We start from the raw sequence: 16,601 nt of genomic DNA on the forward strand, positions 1-16,601 counted from the left end.
GAGCTTCCTGGCATCACCCCATCACTAGGCCAAGCCTCTCCAACCCACCACTCCCCTGCTGCATCACCCCACTCCCATACCGTGCCCCCCACGCCACTCCCCCTCCACCTCGTCACCCCCTGCAGAGCCCATGCTACCCAGCCGTCCGTGCCAGGATCGCTCAAACAGGAGCCCTCCAAGGAGCCGCCAACGACCGTTGCCCTGGAGAAAACAAACGACCCCGCCGAGGCCCTCCGCCGGTTCCACCTCTCCCCGCGAGTTCTCCCTCACCGGAGCACCTCCCACCTCGCCGCCCCATCTCCTGCCGTCACGGGAATTCCCTGTAGCGCATGTAAGCTCTCCCTCCTTTTTTTCCTTCTTTCACCCTTAGATCAAAGACCTACGATGTAGATTAGAAGGGCATACCCCTTCAGTTCTTCAACAAGAACCGACCGTTTATTTTTATTAACCGAAGCATTTTCTTATAATTCGGCCATTCGCTGGTTAGCCTACGCAGTGCACACACCCTAGCCAATCAGGATCCGCCACGTCACTTTTTCGTTTTTATCTTTTTCAGTTTTTATTCCCGAAACAGATTTGAATCTGATTTTAGAACGCCTATATCTTTTAATCTAGAGGTCCAATGAGGTTGATTCTTTTTCGAGTAGATCACAATTTTTCTGTAGTTTTCAAAAACATATTATTTGCCTATGTTTAAAATTTTCAAATTTGAATTAGATCAGATTAATTTAAACCTTGTTTTGCTTATTCTGGGAGTTTAAAATAGATTTTTAATTGATTATTTTTGCTACTGATAACTAGTGATCTTATTTATCAGTGGTAAAAATTTCAGAATTGTTTGAGTATTTTAGCTCATTATTTCTTGTGAAACACTTTCTGTTTCACTTCTTTTAGGATTATGACTATATTTCTTTCTTTAGTTGTTTTTAAATTATTTTTTTCTTTTATATTTCAGAAAGAGCATGTTTTGTCTCTATTAGTTAATAGTAGGTTTGCAACAAGTTTTGATTTTATTTTTATGTTATCATGAAATCAATTCTAGTTCTCTAATAACTTGCAATTGGTTTCTCTACTGTTTCAAATCCCGTTTGGAAATAGTTTCAAATAGTTTTGTGAAAAATACTTTATTTTATCTTAGTTAAATTTATATCTTAGTTCCCTGTTATTTAAGTATTTTATTTTCTGTTAGACAAAAAAAACTATTTAGTGTTTGATGTAGTAGAAGACTCGCTAGTCTTATTTGAAGTTTCCTTCGGATTCTTATTCGCTCTCTCCTTTGTTTTGATTGCTAGAATGATTGCTAGTATGAGTGCTTACGTGAATGATATGGTTGTTATATAGATTTCATCGGAGAGTGACGAGTAGTCTATCAAGTTATTCCTCGAGAACGAAAATTCTCCTTCGTCAACATCACCAGGCAAGTCATTTGATCATGTATCACCTATGTTTTATGCATCGTAGTTCTACCATCCTATGCCCAATTGCATGCTGAGTAGGTACTTGGAAATTATGGTTACATATTGTAGTATCATGTAGTAGGCACCCAACAACCCCGTTACTTGGCCCGGGACGACAAATTTCATATTGCTATGCTTGAGTAGACGGGATTCTGGTTGAGAGTTTATCACGAGTGATGCGAGAATAATTTAATAACCAAGACCGGTTAAGTCAAGACTTTTCAAGACCTCGTGATGCAATGCAACTCTGGGTGAAGGACGGTTGATCGGCTCCCTGGAGAAACCAGTGGATGACCCGGGATGCTGTAGACGTGCCATGACATCTTGCGGAAAGCTTCACCCAGACTCAAAGAGACGGACGGATATTTTCAAGACCCAAGGCTTACCTGCACAGCCACAAGTCATTATGGGCTCTGGCTTGGTTGGACAACGCGGCGACTCTGGACAGGCGATGCCAGCAGATGTAGAAGAACGGTAGGATTTGGATGGACACCGACAGGGATTCAGAGGGACCCGTTGAAAGACCATGTTTTGATCATCCGGTCTTCAAACACCCTGAAGTGCGAGGACATACACGGAGGCGATCAAATCTTGTGGGGAACGTGTGCAAAACTCTACAGAGTACTCAAACCTAATCGATTAGCCGTGTCCACGGTCATGGACAACTTGAGCCAAAGGAACTAAAGTTATCTGGAATTCTCAACACCATTTTGTTGGAATTATGCCCTAGAGGCAATAATAAATATAGTTATTATTATAATTCCAGTATCAAGATAATCGTTTATTATCCATGCTATAATTGTATTGAATGAAGACTCATTTACATGTGTGGATACATAGACAAAACACTGTCCCTAGCAAGCCTCTAGTTGGCTAGCCAGTTGATCAAAGATAGTCAGTGTCTTCTGATTATGAACAAGGTGTTGTTGCTTGATAACTCGATCACGTCATTAGGAGAATCACGTGATGGACTAGACCCAAACTAATAGACGTAGCATGTTGATCGTGTCATTTTGTTGCTACTGTTTTTCTCCGTGTCAAGTATTTGTTCCTATGACCATGAGATCATATAACTTACTAACACCGGAGGAATACTTTGTGTGTATCAAACGTCGCAACGTAACTGGGTGACTATAAAGATGCTCTACAGGTATCTCCAAAGGTGTTCGTTGAGTTAGTATCGATCAAGACTGGGATTTGTCACTCCGTGTGACGGAGAGGTATCTCGGGGCCCACTCGGTAGTACAACATCACACACAAGCCTTGCAAGCAATGTGACTTAGTGTAAGTTGCGGGATCTTGTATTACGGAATGAGTAAAGAGACTTGCCGGTAAACGAGATTGAAATACGTATGTGGATACTGACGATCGGATCTCGAGCAAGTAACATACCGAAGGACAAAGGGAATGACATACGGGATTATATGAATCCTTGGCACTGAGGTTCAAACGATAAGATCTTCGTAGAATATGTAGGATCCAATATGGGCATCCAGGTCCCGCTATTGGATATTGACCGAGGAGTCTCTCGGGTCATGTCTACATAGTTCTCGAACCCGTAGGGTCTGCACACTTAAGGTTCGACGTTGTTTTATGCGTATTTGAGTATGGTTGGTTACCGAATGTTGTTCGGAGTCCCGGATGAGATCACGGACATCACGAGGGTTTCCGGAATGGTCCGGAAATGAAGATTGATATATAGGATGACCTCATTTGATTACCGAAAGGTTTTCGGAGTTACCGGGAATGTACCGGGAATGACGAGTGGGTTCCGGGAGTTCACCGGGGGGGTAACCCACCCCGGGGAAGCCCATAAGCCTTGGGGGTGGCACACCAGCCCTTAGTGGGCTTGTGGGACAGCCCAAAAGAGCCCTATGCGGCATAGGAAGAAAAATCAAAGAGAAAAAAAAAAGAGGAGGTGGGAAAAGGGAGAAGGACTCCACCTTCCAAACCAAGTTGGATTCGGTTTGGAAGGGGAGACCTTCCCCCCTTGGCTCGGCCGAAGCCCTTAGGGGTCCTTGGACCCCAAGGCAAGGCTCCCCCTCTTCCCCCTATATATACGGAGGTTTTAGGGCTGATTTGAGATGACTTTTCCACGGCAGCCCAACCACATACCTCCACAGTTTTTCCTCTAGATCGCGTTTCTGCGGAGCTCGGGCGGAGCCCTGCTGAGACAAGATCATCACCAACCTCCGGAGTGCCGTCACGCTGCCGGAGAACTCTTCTACCTCTCCGTCTCTCTTGCTGGATCAAGAAGGCCGAGATCATCGTCGAGCTCTGCGTGTGCTGAACGCGAAGGTGCCTTCCGTTCGGCACTAGATCGTGGGACTGATCGCGGGACGGTTCGCGGGGTGGATCGAGGGACGTGAGGACGTTCCACTACATCAACCGCGTTCACTAACGCTTCTGCTGTACAGTCTACAAGGGTACGTAGATCACACATCCCCTCTCATAGATGGACATCACCATGATAGGTCTTCGTGCGTGTAGGAAAATTTTTGTTTCCCATGCGACGTTCCCCAACAGTGGTATCAGAGCTAGGTTCATGCGTAGATGTCTTCTCGAGTAGGACACAAAAGTTTTTGTGGGCGGTGATGTGCGTTTTGCTGCCCTCCTTAGTCTTTTCTTGATTCCGCGGTATTGTTGGATCGAAGCGGCTCGGACCGACATTACTCGTACGCTTACGAGAGACTTGTTTCATCGCTATGAGTAACTCCGTTGCTCAAAGATGACTGGCGGGTGTCAGTTTCTCCAACTTTAGTTGAATCGGATTTGACCGAGGAGGTCCTTGGATGAGGTTAAATAGCAACTCATATATCTCCGTTGTGGTGTTTGCGTAAGTAAGATGCGATCCTACTAGATACCCATGGTCACCACGTAAAACATGCAACAACAAAATTAGAGGACGTCTAACTTGTTTTTGCAGGGTATGCTTGTGATGTGATATGACCAACGATGTGATGTGATATATTGGATGTATGAGATGATCATGTTGTAATAGATAATATCGACTTGCACGTCGATGGTACGGCAACCAGCAGGAGCCATAGGGTTGTCTTTATACTAATGTTTGTGCTTGCAGATGCGTTTACTATTTTGCTAGGATGTAGCTTTAGTAGTAATAGCATGAGTAGCACGACAACCCCGATGGCGACACATTGATGGAGACCATGGTGTGGCGCCGGTGACAAGAAGATCTTGCCGGTGCTTTGGTGATGGAGATCAAGGAGCACGTGATGATGGCCATATCATGTCACTTATGAATTGCATGTGATGTTAATCCTTTTATGCACCTTATTTTGCTTAGAACGACGGTAGCATTATGAGGTGATCTCTCACTAAAATTTCAATAAGAAATTGTGTTCTTCCCGACTGTGCACCGTTGCTACAGTTCGTCGTTTCGAGACACCACGTGATGATCGGGTGTGATAGACTCAACGTTCACATACAACGGGTGCAAAACAGTTGCGCACACGGAACACTCGGGTTAAGCTTGACGAGCCTAGCATGTGCACACATGGCCTCGGAACACATGAGACCGAAAGGTCGATCATGAATCATATAGATGATATGATTAGCATAGGGATGCTTACCACTGAAACTATACTCAACTCACGTGATGATCGGACTTGAGCTAGTGTAAGTGGATCGTGAACCACTCAAATGACCAGAGAGATGTACTTTTTGAGTGGGAGTTTAGCAAGTAATTTGATTAAGTTAAACTCTAATTATCTTGAACATAGTCTAAGTCCACTTTGAATATATTTGTGTTGTAGATCATGGCTCACGCGACAGTCACCCTGAATTTTAATACGTTCCTAGAGAAAGCTAAGTTGAAAGATGATGGAAGCAACTTTGTAGACTGGGCTCGTAATCTTAAGCTAATCTTACAAGCTGGGAAGAAGGATTATGTCCTTAATGCTGCGCTAGGAGATGAACCACCCGCTGCGGCTGATCAGGATGTTAAGAACGCTTGGTTAGCACGTAAGGAGGACTACTCAGTAGTTCAATGTGCAGTCTTGTATGGCTTAGAACCGGGACTTCAACGTCGCTTTGAGCGTCATGGAGCATTTGAGATGTTCCAGGAGTTGAAGTTTATCTTTCAGAAGAACGCCCGGATCGAGAAGTATGAGACCTCCGATAAATTCTATGCTTGCAAGATGGAGGAAAACTCGTCTGTCAGTGAACATGTGCTCAAAATGTCTGGGTACTCAAACCGTCTAGCTGAGCTGGGGATTGAACTCCCGCAAGAGGCTATCACTGACAGAATCCTTCAATCACTGCCGCCAAGCTATAAAGGCTTTGTGTTGAACTACAACATGCAAGGGATGAACAAGTCACCCGGCGAGTTGTTTGCGATGCTGAAAGTCGCAGAGTCTGAACTCCGTAAAGAACATCAAGTGTTGATGGTGAATAAGACCACTAGTTTCAAGAGAAACGGCAAAGGCAAGAAGGGTAAATCAAAGAAGATCGGCAAGCCTGTTGCCAATCCGACGAAGAAACCCAAAGCTGGACCTAAGCCTGAAATAGAGTGTTACTATTACAAGGGTATGGGTCACTGGAAGCGCAATTGCCCCAAGTATCTGGCTGATAAGAAGGCGGCCAAAGAAAAATCAGGTATATTTGATATACATGTTATTGATGTGTACTTAACCGGCTCTCGTAGTAGTGCCTGGGTATTCGATACCGATTCTGTTGCTCATATTTGCAACTCGAAACAGGAACTGCGGAATAGACGAAGGCTGGCGAAAGATGAAGTGACGATGCGCGTAGGAAATGGTTCCAAGGTTGATGCAATCGCCGTCGGCACAGTTTCACTTCAGTTACCATCAGGATTAGTTATGAACTTGAATCATTGTTATTTAGTGCCTGCGTTGAGCATGAACATTATATCTGGATCTTGTTTATTGCGAGACGGTTACTCTTTTAAGTCAGAGAATAATGGTTGTTCTATTTCTATGAGTAACATATTTTATGGTCATGCACCCAATGTGAGAGGATTGTTCATACTGAATCTTGATAGCGATACACACATACATAACACTGAGACCAAAAGAGTTAGAGTTAACAATGATAGCGCCATATTTTTGTGGCACTGCCGCTTAGGTCATATTGGTGTAAAGTGCATGAAGAAACTCCATGCCGATGGACTTTTGGAGTCACTTGACTTTGATTCACTTGACACGTGTGAACCATGCCTCATGGGCAAGATGACTAAAACTCCGTTCTCCGGAACAATGGAGCGTGCAAGTGACTTGTTCGAAATCATACATACCGATGTGTGTGGTCCGATGAGCGTAGAGGCACGCGGCGGATATCGTTATTTTCTCACCTTCACTGACGATTTGAGTAGATATGGTTATGTCTACTTAATGAAGCACAAGTCTGAAACATTTGAAAAGTTCAAGCAATTTCAGAGTGAAGTTGAAAATCACCGTAATAAGAAGATCAAGTTCCTACGGTCTGATCGTGGGGGTGAATATCTGAGTTTCGAGTTTGGTGCTCACTTAAGACAATGTGGAATTGTTTCACAGTTGACACCGCCTGGAACACCACAGCGTAATGGTGTGTCCGAACGTCGTAATCGTACTTTATTAGAGATGGTGCGATCTATGATGTCTCTTACCGATTTGCCGTTATCGTTTTGGGGTTATGCATTAGAAACAGCTGCATTCACTTTAAATAGGGCACCATCAAAATCCGTTAAGACAACACCATACGAACTATGGTATGGCAAAAGGCCAAAGTTGTCGTTTCTTAAAGTTTGGGGATGTGATGCTTATGTCAAAAAGCTTCAGCCTGAAAAGCTGGAACCCAAAGCAGAAAAGTGCATCTTCATAGGTTAATGATGATGATCATGAAACTCCGGTTCAAGTTTCTGTCGAACCACGCAGGTCGACGAGACCACGTGCTGCTCCACAGTGGTACGGTAATCCCGTCTTATCAATCATGTTGTTGGACAACAATGAACCTGCAAATTATGAAGAGGCAATGGTGGGCCCAGATTCCAACAAATGGCTAGAAGCCATGAAGTTCGAGATAGGATCCATGTATAAGAACAAAGTGTGGACTTTGGAAGTACTACCTGAGGGCCGCAAGGCTATTCAGAACAAATGGATCTTTAAGAGGAAGACGGACGCTGACGGCAATGTGACCGTCTATAAAGCTCGACTTGTGGCAAAGGGTTTTTCACAAGTTCAAGGAGTTGACTACGATGAGACATTCTCACACGTAGCGATGCTTAAGTCCGTCAGAATCATGTTAGCAATAGCTGCATTTTTCGATTATGAAATCTGGCAGATGGATGTCAAAACGGCATTCCTTAACGGTCTCCTTAAGGAAGACTTGTATATGATGCAACCCGAAGGTTTTGTCGATCCTGAGAATGCTAACAAGGTGTGCAAGCTCCAGCGATCCATTTATGGGCTGGTGCAAGCATCTCGGAGTTGGAACAAACACTTTGATGAGGTGATCAAAGCATTTGGGTTTATACAACTGGTTTGGAGAATCTTGTATTTACAAGAAAGTGAGTGGGAGCTCTATGGCGTTTCTAATATTATATGTGGATGACATATTACTGATTGGAAACAACGTGGAGTTTTTTGGAGAGCATAAAGGATTACTTGAATAAAAGTTTCTCTATGAAGGACCTAGGAGAAGCTGCTTACATTCTAGGCATTAATATCTACAGGGATAGATCAAAACGCCTAATAGGACTTTCACAAAGCACATACCTTGATAAAGTTTTGAAGAGGTTCAAAATGGAACAGTCCAAGAAAGGGTTCTTGCCAGTTTTACAAGGTACGAGATTGAGTAAGACTCAGTGCCCAGCAACTGATGAGGATAGAGAGCATATGCGATCCGTCCCCTATGCTTCAGCCATAGGTTCTATCATGTATGCAATGTTGTGCACTAGACCGGACGTTAGCCTGGCCATAAGTATGGCAGGTAGGTTCCAGAGTAATCCAGGAGTGGATCATTGGACGGCGGTCAAGAATATCCTGAAGTACCTGAAAGGACTAAGGAGATATTTCTCGTGTATGGAGGTGACGAAGAGCTCGCCGTAAAAGGTTACGTCGATGCAAGCTTTGACACAGATCTGGACGACTCTAAGTCGCAAACCGGATACGTATTTATTCTTAATGGGGGTGCGGTAAGCTGGTGCAGTTCCAAGCAAAGCGTCGTAGCAGATTCTACATGTGAAGCGGAGTACATGGCTGCCTCGGAGGCGGCTAAGGAGGGTGTCTGGATGAAGCAGTTCATGACGGATCTTGGAGTGGTGCCAAGCGCACTGAATCCAATAACCTTGTTCTGTGACAACACGGGTGCCATTGCCCTAGCAAAGGAACCACGGTTTCACAAGAAGTCCAGACACATCAAACGACGCTTCAACCTCATCCGCGACTACGTCGAAGGGGAGGACGTAAATATATGCAAAGTGCACACGGATTTGAATGTAGCAGACCCGCTGACTAAACCTCTTCCACGGGCAAAGCATGATCAACACCAGAACTGTATGGGTGTTAGATTTATTACAATGTAATTCGCATGATGATGTGAGGGCTAGATTATTGACTCTAGTGCAAGTGGGAGACTGTTGGAATTATGCCCTAGAGGCAATAATAAATATAGTTATTATTATAATTCCTGTATCAAGATAATCGTTTATTATCCATGCTATAATTGTATTGAATGAAGACTCATTTACATGTGTGGATACATAGACAAACACTGTCCCTAGCAAGCCTCTAGTTGGCTAGCCAGTTGATCAAAGATAGTCAGTGTCTTCTGATTATGAACAAGGTGTTGTTGCTTGATAACTCGATCACGTCATTAGGAGAATCACGTGATGGACTAGACCCAAACTAATAGACGTAGCATGTTGATCATGTCATTTTGTTGCTACTGTTTTTCTCCGTGTCAAGTATTTGTTCCTATGACCATGAGATCATATAACTTACTAACACCGGAGGAATACTTTGTGTGTATCAAACGTCGCAACGTAACTGGGTGACTATAAAGATGCTCTACAGGTATCTCCAAAGGTGTTCGTTGAGTTAGTATGGATCAAGACTGGGATTTGTCACTCCGTGTGACGGAGAGGTATCTCGGGGCCCACTCGGTAATACAACATCACACACAAGCCTTGCAAGCAATGTGACTTAGTGTAAGTTGCGGGATCTTGTATTACGGAACGAGTAAAGAGACTTGCCGGTAAACGAGATTGAAATAGGTATGCGGATACTGACGATCGAATCTCGGGCAAGTAACATACCGAAGGACAAAGGGAATGACATACGGGATTATATGAATCCTTGGCACTGAGGTTCAAATGATAAGATCTTCGTAGAATATGTAGGATCCAATATGGGCATCCAGGTCCCGCTATTGGATATTGACCGAGGAGTCTCTCGGGTCATGTCTACATAGTTCTCGAACCCGCAGGGTGTGCACACTTAAGGTTCGACGTTGTTTTATGCGTATTTGAGTATGGTTGGTTACCGAATGTTGTTCGGAGTCCTGGAAGGTTTTCGGAATGGTCCGGAAACGAAGATTGATATGTAGGATGACCTCATTTGATTACCGGAAGGTTTTCGGAGTTACCGGGAATGTACCGGGAATGACGAATGGGTTCCGGGAGTTCACCGGGGGGGTAACCCACCCCGGGGAAGCCCATAGGCCTTGGGGTGGCACACCAGCCCTTAGTGGGCTGGTGTGACAGCCCAAAAGAGCCCTATGCGCCATAGGAAGAAAAATCAAAGAGAAAAGAAAAAAGAAGAGGAGGTGGGAAAAGGGAGAAGGACTCCACCTTCCAAACCAAGTTGGATTCGGTTTGGAAGGGGAGACCTTCCCCCTTGGCTCGGCCGAAGCCCTTAGGGTTCCTTGGACCCCAAGGCAAGGCTCCCCCTCTTCCCCCTATATATACGGAGGTTTTAGGGCTGATTTGAGATGACTTTTCCACGGCAGCCCGACCACATACCTCCACGGTTTTTCCTCTAGATCGCGTTTCAGCGGAGCTCGGGCAGAGGCCTGCTGAGACAAGATCATCACCAACCTCCGGAGCGCCGTCACGCTGCCGGAGAACTCTTCTACCTCTCCGTCTCTCTTGCTGGATCAAGAAGGCCGAGATCATCGTCGAGCTGTACGTGTGCTGAACGCGGAGGTGCCGTCCGTTTGGCACTAGATCGTGGGACTGATCGCGGGACGGTTCGCGGGGCGGATCGAGGGACGTGAGGACGTTCCACTACATCAACCGCGTTCACTAACGCTTCTGTTGTACGGTCTACAAGGGTACGTAGATCACACATCCCCTCTCGTAGATGGACATCACCATGATAGGTCTTCGTGCGCGTAGGAAATTTTTTGTTTCCCATGCGACGTTCCCCAACACATTTATATATATTTGATGTGGGTAATATTGATAACCTGGGTATGAGAACTGGTTGGTGGAACCATCTCATTAACAACCAACAGCGTAGTAATATTTTTCTTTTAGCCCCTCTTGTTGTAGGAGAAAATTTGCTTTACGCTAAAACTTACAACACCACCTGCCATATATGCATATAGTATAGATGATATTTTACCACCTCTCATATGTGACATGCCAACATATTCAATATGCTGACCTACACGGCTGCAACGTCTTATGTTGCACATATTTTTCTTCGACGAGTAAGAGTACGAATTCAGGGTTAGGGTCTACACTCAACTTGCCGTTGGTGTTTATTGGGACTCCACTCCCTTGACAACTTCCGCTGAGATATTTAAGGTATATATATCAGTTTTACGCAATTTCCATGTGATTGCACTTTGATATATACACTGATGTACTGTGTGTGCCAGCATACTGGTCCAGGGATGGCACAGATACACAGAGGCTTGACTCGTTTTGAGTCGGGTCGCTACAGGGAAATACTTACCGTCGCTGTGCTACATCACCCTTTCCGCTTCAAGGGAACACCAACGCAAGGCTCCAAGGTCACGGAGGAAATCCTTTGCATACTTGCCTAGGAAGTCCCTTAAGGCGTAGCCGCAGCTGAAGGATTCCTGGTGCCGTTGACACACCTGTTTCTGGCGCCATTGGAAGGACTTTTGTGCATTAGCATAGCTGACATCAATGCTGTGCATTTATGTTTTGCGGTCTCAAAAAGAGCTAGCGAGATACCATCTGTTCGTACTGCTTCATGATTGTTTTGATTGAAGTGTTGACGTTTGAGGCTTATTATAATTTGCTCGCTAGTTGATTATACCATTGATATGAGTTTACATTGAGACCTAGATGTCATTTGCTTATGTGGTTAGCTTGTGATCTTGCTGAAATTCTGGTTATGAGTTAGACATAGTTGCAACAACAAGATCAAACAGAGTTCGTCAAAGTTTTTCTTTTGTCTCTTTCAGTTTGTCAACTGAATTGCTTGGGGACAAGCAAGGCTTTAAGCTTGGGGGAGTTGATACGTCTTTGTCGTATCTACTTTTTCGACTCTTTTGCCCTTGTTTTGGACTCTAATTTGCATGATTTGAATGGAACTAACTCGGACTAACGCTGTTTTCAGCAGAATTGCCATGGTGTTGTTTTTGCGCAGAAATAAAAGTTCTCGGAATGACCTGAAAATTTACGAAGAATTTTTCTGGAATTTATGAAAAATACTGGCGCAAGAATCAGCGGAGGAAGTGGAGCCGTGAGCACACAAGCCCACCAGGCGCAGCCCCCCTCGCCGCGCTTGGCAGGCTTGTGGAGCACACGACGCTCCACCGCCTCCAAATCCAGCTCTATTTAGTTTGTCTCACCCGGAAAAAAATCAAGAAGAAGAGTTCATCGCATTTTACAATACGGAGGCGCCGCCACCTCCTGTTCTTCATCTGGAGGGCAGATCTGGAGTCCGTTTTGGGCTCCGGAGAGGGGAGATCATCGCCATCGTCATCATCAACCTTCCTTCATCACCAATTCCATGATGCTCTTCACCGTTCGTGAGTAATCTCATCGTAGTCTTGCTGGACGGTGATGGGTTGGATGAGATCTATCATGTAATCGAGTTAGTTTTGACGGGGATTGATCCCTAGTATCCACTATGTTCTGAGATTGATGTTGCTACTACTTTGCCATGCTTAATGCTTGTCACTAGGGCCCGAGTGCCATGATTTCAGATCTGAACCTATTATGTTGTTGCCAATATATGTGTGTTCTTGATCCTATCTTGCAAGTTGTAGTCACCTACTATGTGTTATGACCCGGCAACCCTGGAGTGACAATAGTCGTAACCACTCCCGGAGATGACCATAGTATGAGGAGTTCATGAATTCACCAAGTGTTAATGCGTTGGTCCGGTTCTTTATTAAAAGAAGAACCTTAATATCCCGTAGTTTCCATTAGGACCCCGCTGCCACGGGAGGGATGGACAATAGATGCCATGCAAGTTCTTTTCCCTAAGCATGTATGACTACATACGGAATACATGCCTACATTAGATTGACGAACTGGAGCTAGTTACTTATCTCATTGTATTATAACTGTTGCATGATGAATAACATCCGGCATAATCATCCATCACCGATCCAATGCCTACGAGTCTTTTCCTACTGGTCCTTGCTACGTTGCTTTGCTGCTACTACTGTCAGAGCTGCTACTATTACTATGTTGCTACTGCTGTCACTTTGCTGCTACTGGTTACTGTTGCTACTGCTGCTATCATACTACCTTGCTACTGATAATTTGCTGCAGACACTAAATCTTTCAGGTGTGGTTGAATTGACAACTCAACTACTAATACTTGAGAATATCCTTTGGCTTCCCCTTGAGTCAAATCAATAAATTTGGGTTGAATACTCTACCCTCGAAAACTGTTGCAATCCCCTATAATTATCACCTACTCGAGGACGAGCAGGAATTAAGCTTGGGGATGCTTGATACGTCTCCAACATATCTATAATTTTTTATCGTTCCATGTTATTACATTATCAACTTTCGATGTTTTATATGCATGAATATGCTATTTTATACTATTTTTGGGACTAACCTATTGACCTAGAGCCCAGTGCCAGTTCCTGTTTTTTCCTTGTTTTTGACCATTTTCCGATAGGAATATCAAACGGAGTCCAAACGAAATAAAACTTTTGCCGTGATTTTTTATGGAAAATATCAAAAATACGAGAAGAAAAAGATACCGGAGAGGAGTCCCGAGGAAGCCACAAGCCAGGGAGGCATGCCCACCCCCCTTGGCGCGCCTGGGGGCTCGTGATTCCCTCGTGGGTCACCCAGACTTGTTCTCGATGCCATCCGGTCTTATAAATACATAAACCTCCAGAAATAAACCTTGATCGGGAGTTCCGCCGCCGCAAGCCTCTATAGCCACCAAAAACCAATCGAGAGCCCGTTCCAGCACCCTGCCGGAGGGGGAATCCATCTCCGGTGGCCATCTTCATCATCCCGGCGATCTCCAAGACGAGGAGGGAGTAGTTCTCCCCCGGGGCTGAGGGTATGTACCAGTAGCTATGTGTTTGATCTCTCTCTCTCGTGTTCTTGAGATGTCATGATCTCGATGTACCGCGGGCTTTGCTACTATAGTTGGATCTTATGATGTTCTTCCCCCTCTCCCTTCTTGTAATGAATTGAGTTTTCCCTTTGGAGTTATCTTATCGGATTGAGTCTTTAAGAACACTTGATGTATGTCTTGCACATGTCTATCTGTGGTGACAATGGGATATTCATGTGAGTACTTGATGTATGTTTTGGTGACCAACTTGTGGGTTTCGTGACATTGGGAACCTATGCATATGGGTTGGAACACGTTTTGACTCTCCGGTAGAAACTTCGGGGTACTCTTTGAAGTTCTATGTGTTGGTTGAATAGATGATTCTGAGATTGTGTGATGCATATCGTATAATCATGCCCACGGATACTTGAGGTGACAATGGAGTATCTAGGTGACATTAGGGTCTTGGTTGATATGTGTCTTAAGGTGTTATTCTAGTACGAACTCTAGGATAGAATGAACGGAAAGAATAGCTTCGTGTCATTTTATTACGGACTCTTGAATAGATCGATCAGAAAGAATAACTTTGTGGTGGTTTCGTACCCGACAATAATCTCTTCATTTGTTCTCCGCTATTAGTGACTTTGGAGTGACTCTTTGTTGCATGTTGAGGGCTAGTTATATGATCCAATTATGTTATCATTGTTAAGAGAACTTCACTAGTGAAAGTATGAACCCTAGGCCTTGTTTCCACGCATTGCAATACCGTTCGTGCTCACTTTTATTATTAATTACCTTGCTGTTTTTATAATTTCAGCTTACAAAAACCTATATCGACTATCCATATTGCACTTGTATCACCATCTCTTCGCCGAACTAGTGCACCTATACAATTTACCATTGTATTGGGTGTGTTGGGGACACAAGATACTCTTTGTTATTTGGTTGCAAGGTTGCTTGAGAGAGACCATCTTCATCCTACGCCTCCCACGGATTGATAAACCTTAGGTCACCCACTTGAGGGAAAATTGCTACTGTCCTACAAACCTCTGCACTTGGAGGCCCAACAATGTCTATAAGGAGAAGGTTGTGTAGTAGATATCAGACCCAAACTATGACCGTATCATGTTGATCATGTCACTTTGTTGCTATTGTTTTATGCGTGTCAAGTATTTATTCCTATGACCATGAGATCATATAAGTCACTAGCACCGGAGGAATACCTTGTGTGTATCAAACGTCGCAACGTAACTGGGTGACTATAAAGGTGCTCTACAGGTATCTCCGAAGGTGTCCGTTGAGTTGGTATGGATCAAGACTGGGATTTGTCACTCCGTGTGATGAAGAGGTATCTCGGGGCCCACTCGGTAGTACAACATCACACACAAGCCTTGCAAGCAAAGTGACTAAATGTAAGTCATGGGATCTTGTATTATAGAACGAGTAAAGAGACTTGCCGGTAACGAGATTGAAATAGGTATGCAGATACTGACGATCGAATCTCGGGCAAGTAACATACCGAAGGACAAAGGGAATGACATACGGGATTATATGAATCCTTGTCACTCAGGTTCAACCGATAAGATCTTCGGAGAATATGTAGGATCCAATATGGGCATCCAGGTCCCGCTATTGGATATTGACCAAGGAGTGTCTCGGGTCATGTCAACATAGTTCTCGAACCCGCAGGGTGTGCACACTTAAGGTTCGATGATGTTTTAGTATAGTTGAGTTATATGTGTGGTTACCGAATGTTGTTCGGAGTCTCGGATGAGATCACTGACATCACGAGGGTTTCCAGAATGGTCCGGAAACGAAGATTCATATATAGGATGGTTTCATTTGGTCACCGGAAAGTTTCGGGAATTTCCGGCAATGTACGGGGAGTGACGGATGGGTCCCGGATGTTCACCGGGAGGGGCCCACCCACCCGGGAGTGAACCCAGTGACCCTAGGGTGGTGCACCAGCCCTTAGTGGGCTGGTGAGGCCAGCCCAATAGGGCCATGGCGCCACAAGGGAAAATACCAAAGGAAAGAGGGAGGTGGGAAGTAAGAGGAGGACTCCTCTTCCCCAAACCAAATTGGAGGAGGAGTCATCCACTCCCTTCGGTCGGTGCACCCTTGGGGCCCTTGTGCCCCAAGGCTAGCCCCTCCCCTCCTCCTATATATACTCGTGGTTTTAGGGGTTTTGAGATACAACTTTGCCACGTGCAACTCTAGCCTATTCCACATAGTTTTACCTCTAGATCGGATTTCTGCGGAGCTCGGGCGGAGCCCTGCAGGAGTAGATTATCACCACCACTGGAGCGCCTTCACGCTGCCGGAGACTCATCTACTTCTCCATATTGCTTGCTGGATCAAGAAGGTCGAGATCGTCATCGAGATGTACGTGTGCTGAACGCGGAGGTGCCGTCCATTTGGCGCTAGATCGGAACCGTTCGTGGGACGGATCATGGGACGACGGTGATTTGAATCACGAAGATGTACTACTACATAACCCGTGTTTCTTAACACTTCCCGCTTAGCGATCTACAAGGGTACGTAGATCCAATCTCCTCTCGTAGATGGACATCACCATGATAGGTCTTCGTGTCCGTAGGAATTTTTTTGTTTCCCATGCAACGTTCCCCAACGGTAATTTGATAAGAGATATCATAGTATGCACCATATGTAA

The sequence above is a fragment of the Hordeum vulgare genome, chromosome 3H (assembly GCF_904849725.1).
Source record: "Hordeum vulgare subsp. vulgare chromosome 3H, MorexV3_pseudomolecules_assembly, whole genome shotgun sequence".
Taxonomy (NCBI): domain Eukaryota; kingdom Viridiplantae; phylum Streptophyta; class Magnoliopsida; order Poales; family Poaceae; genus Hordeum; species Hordeum vulgare.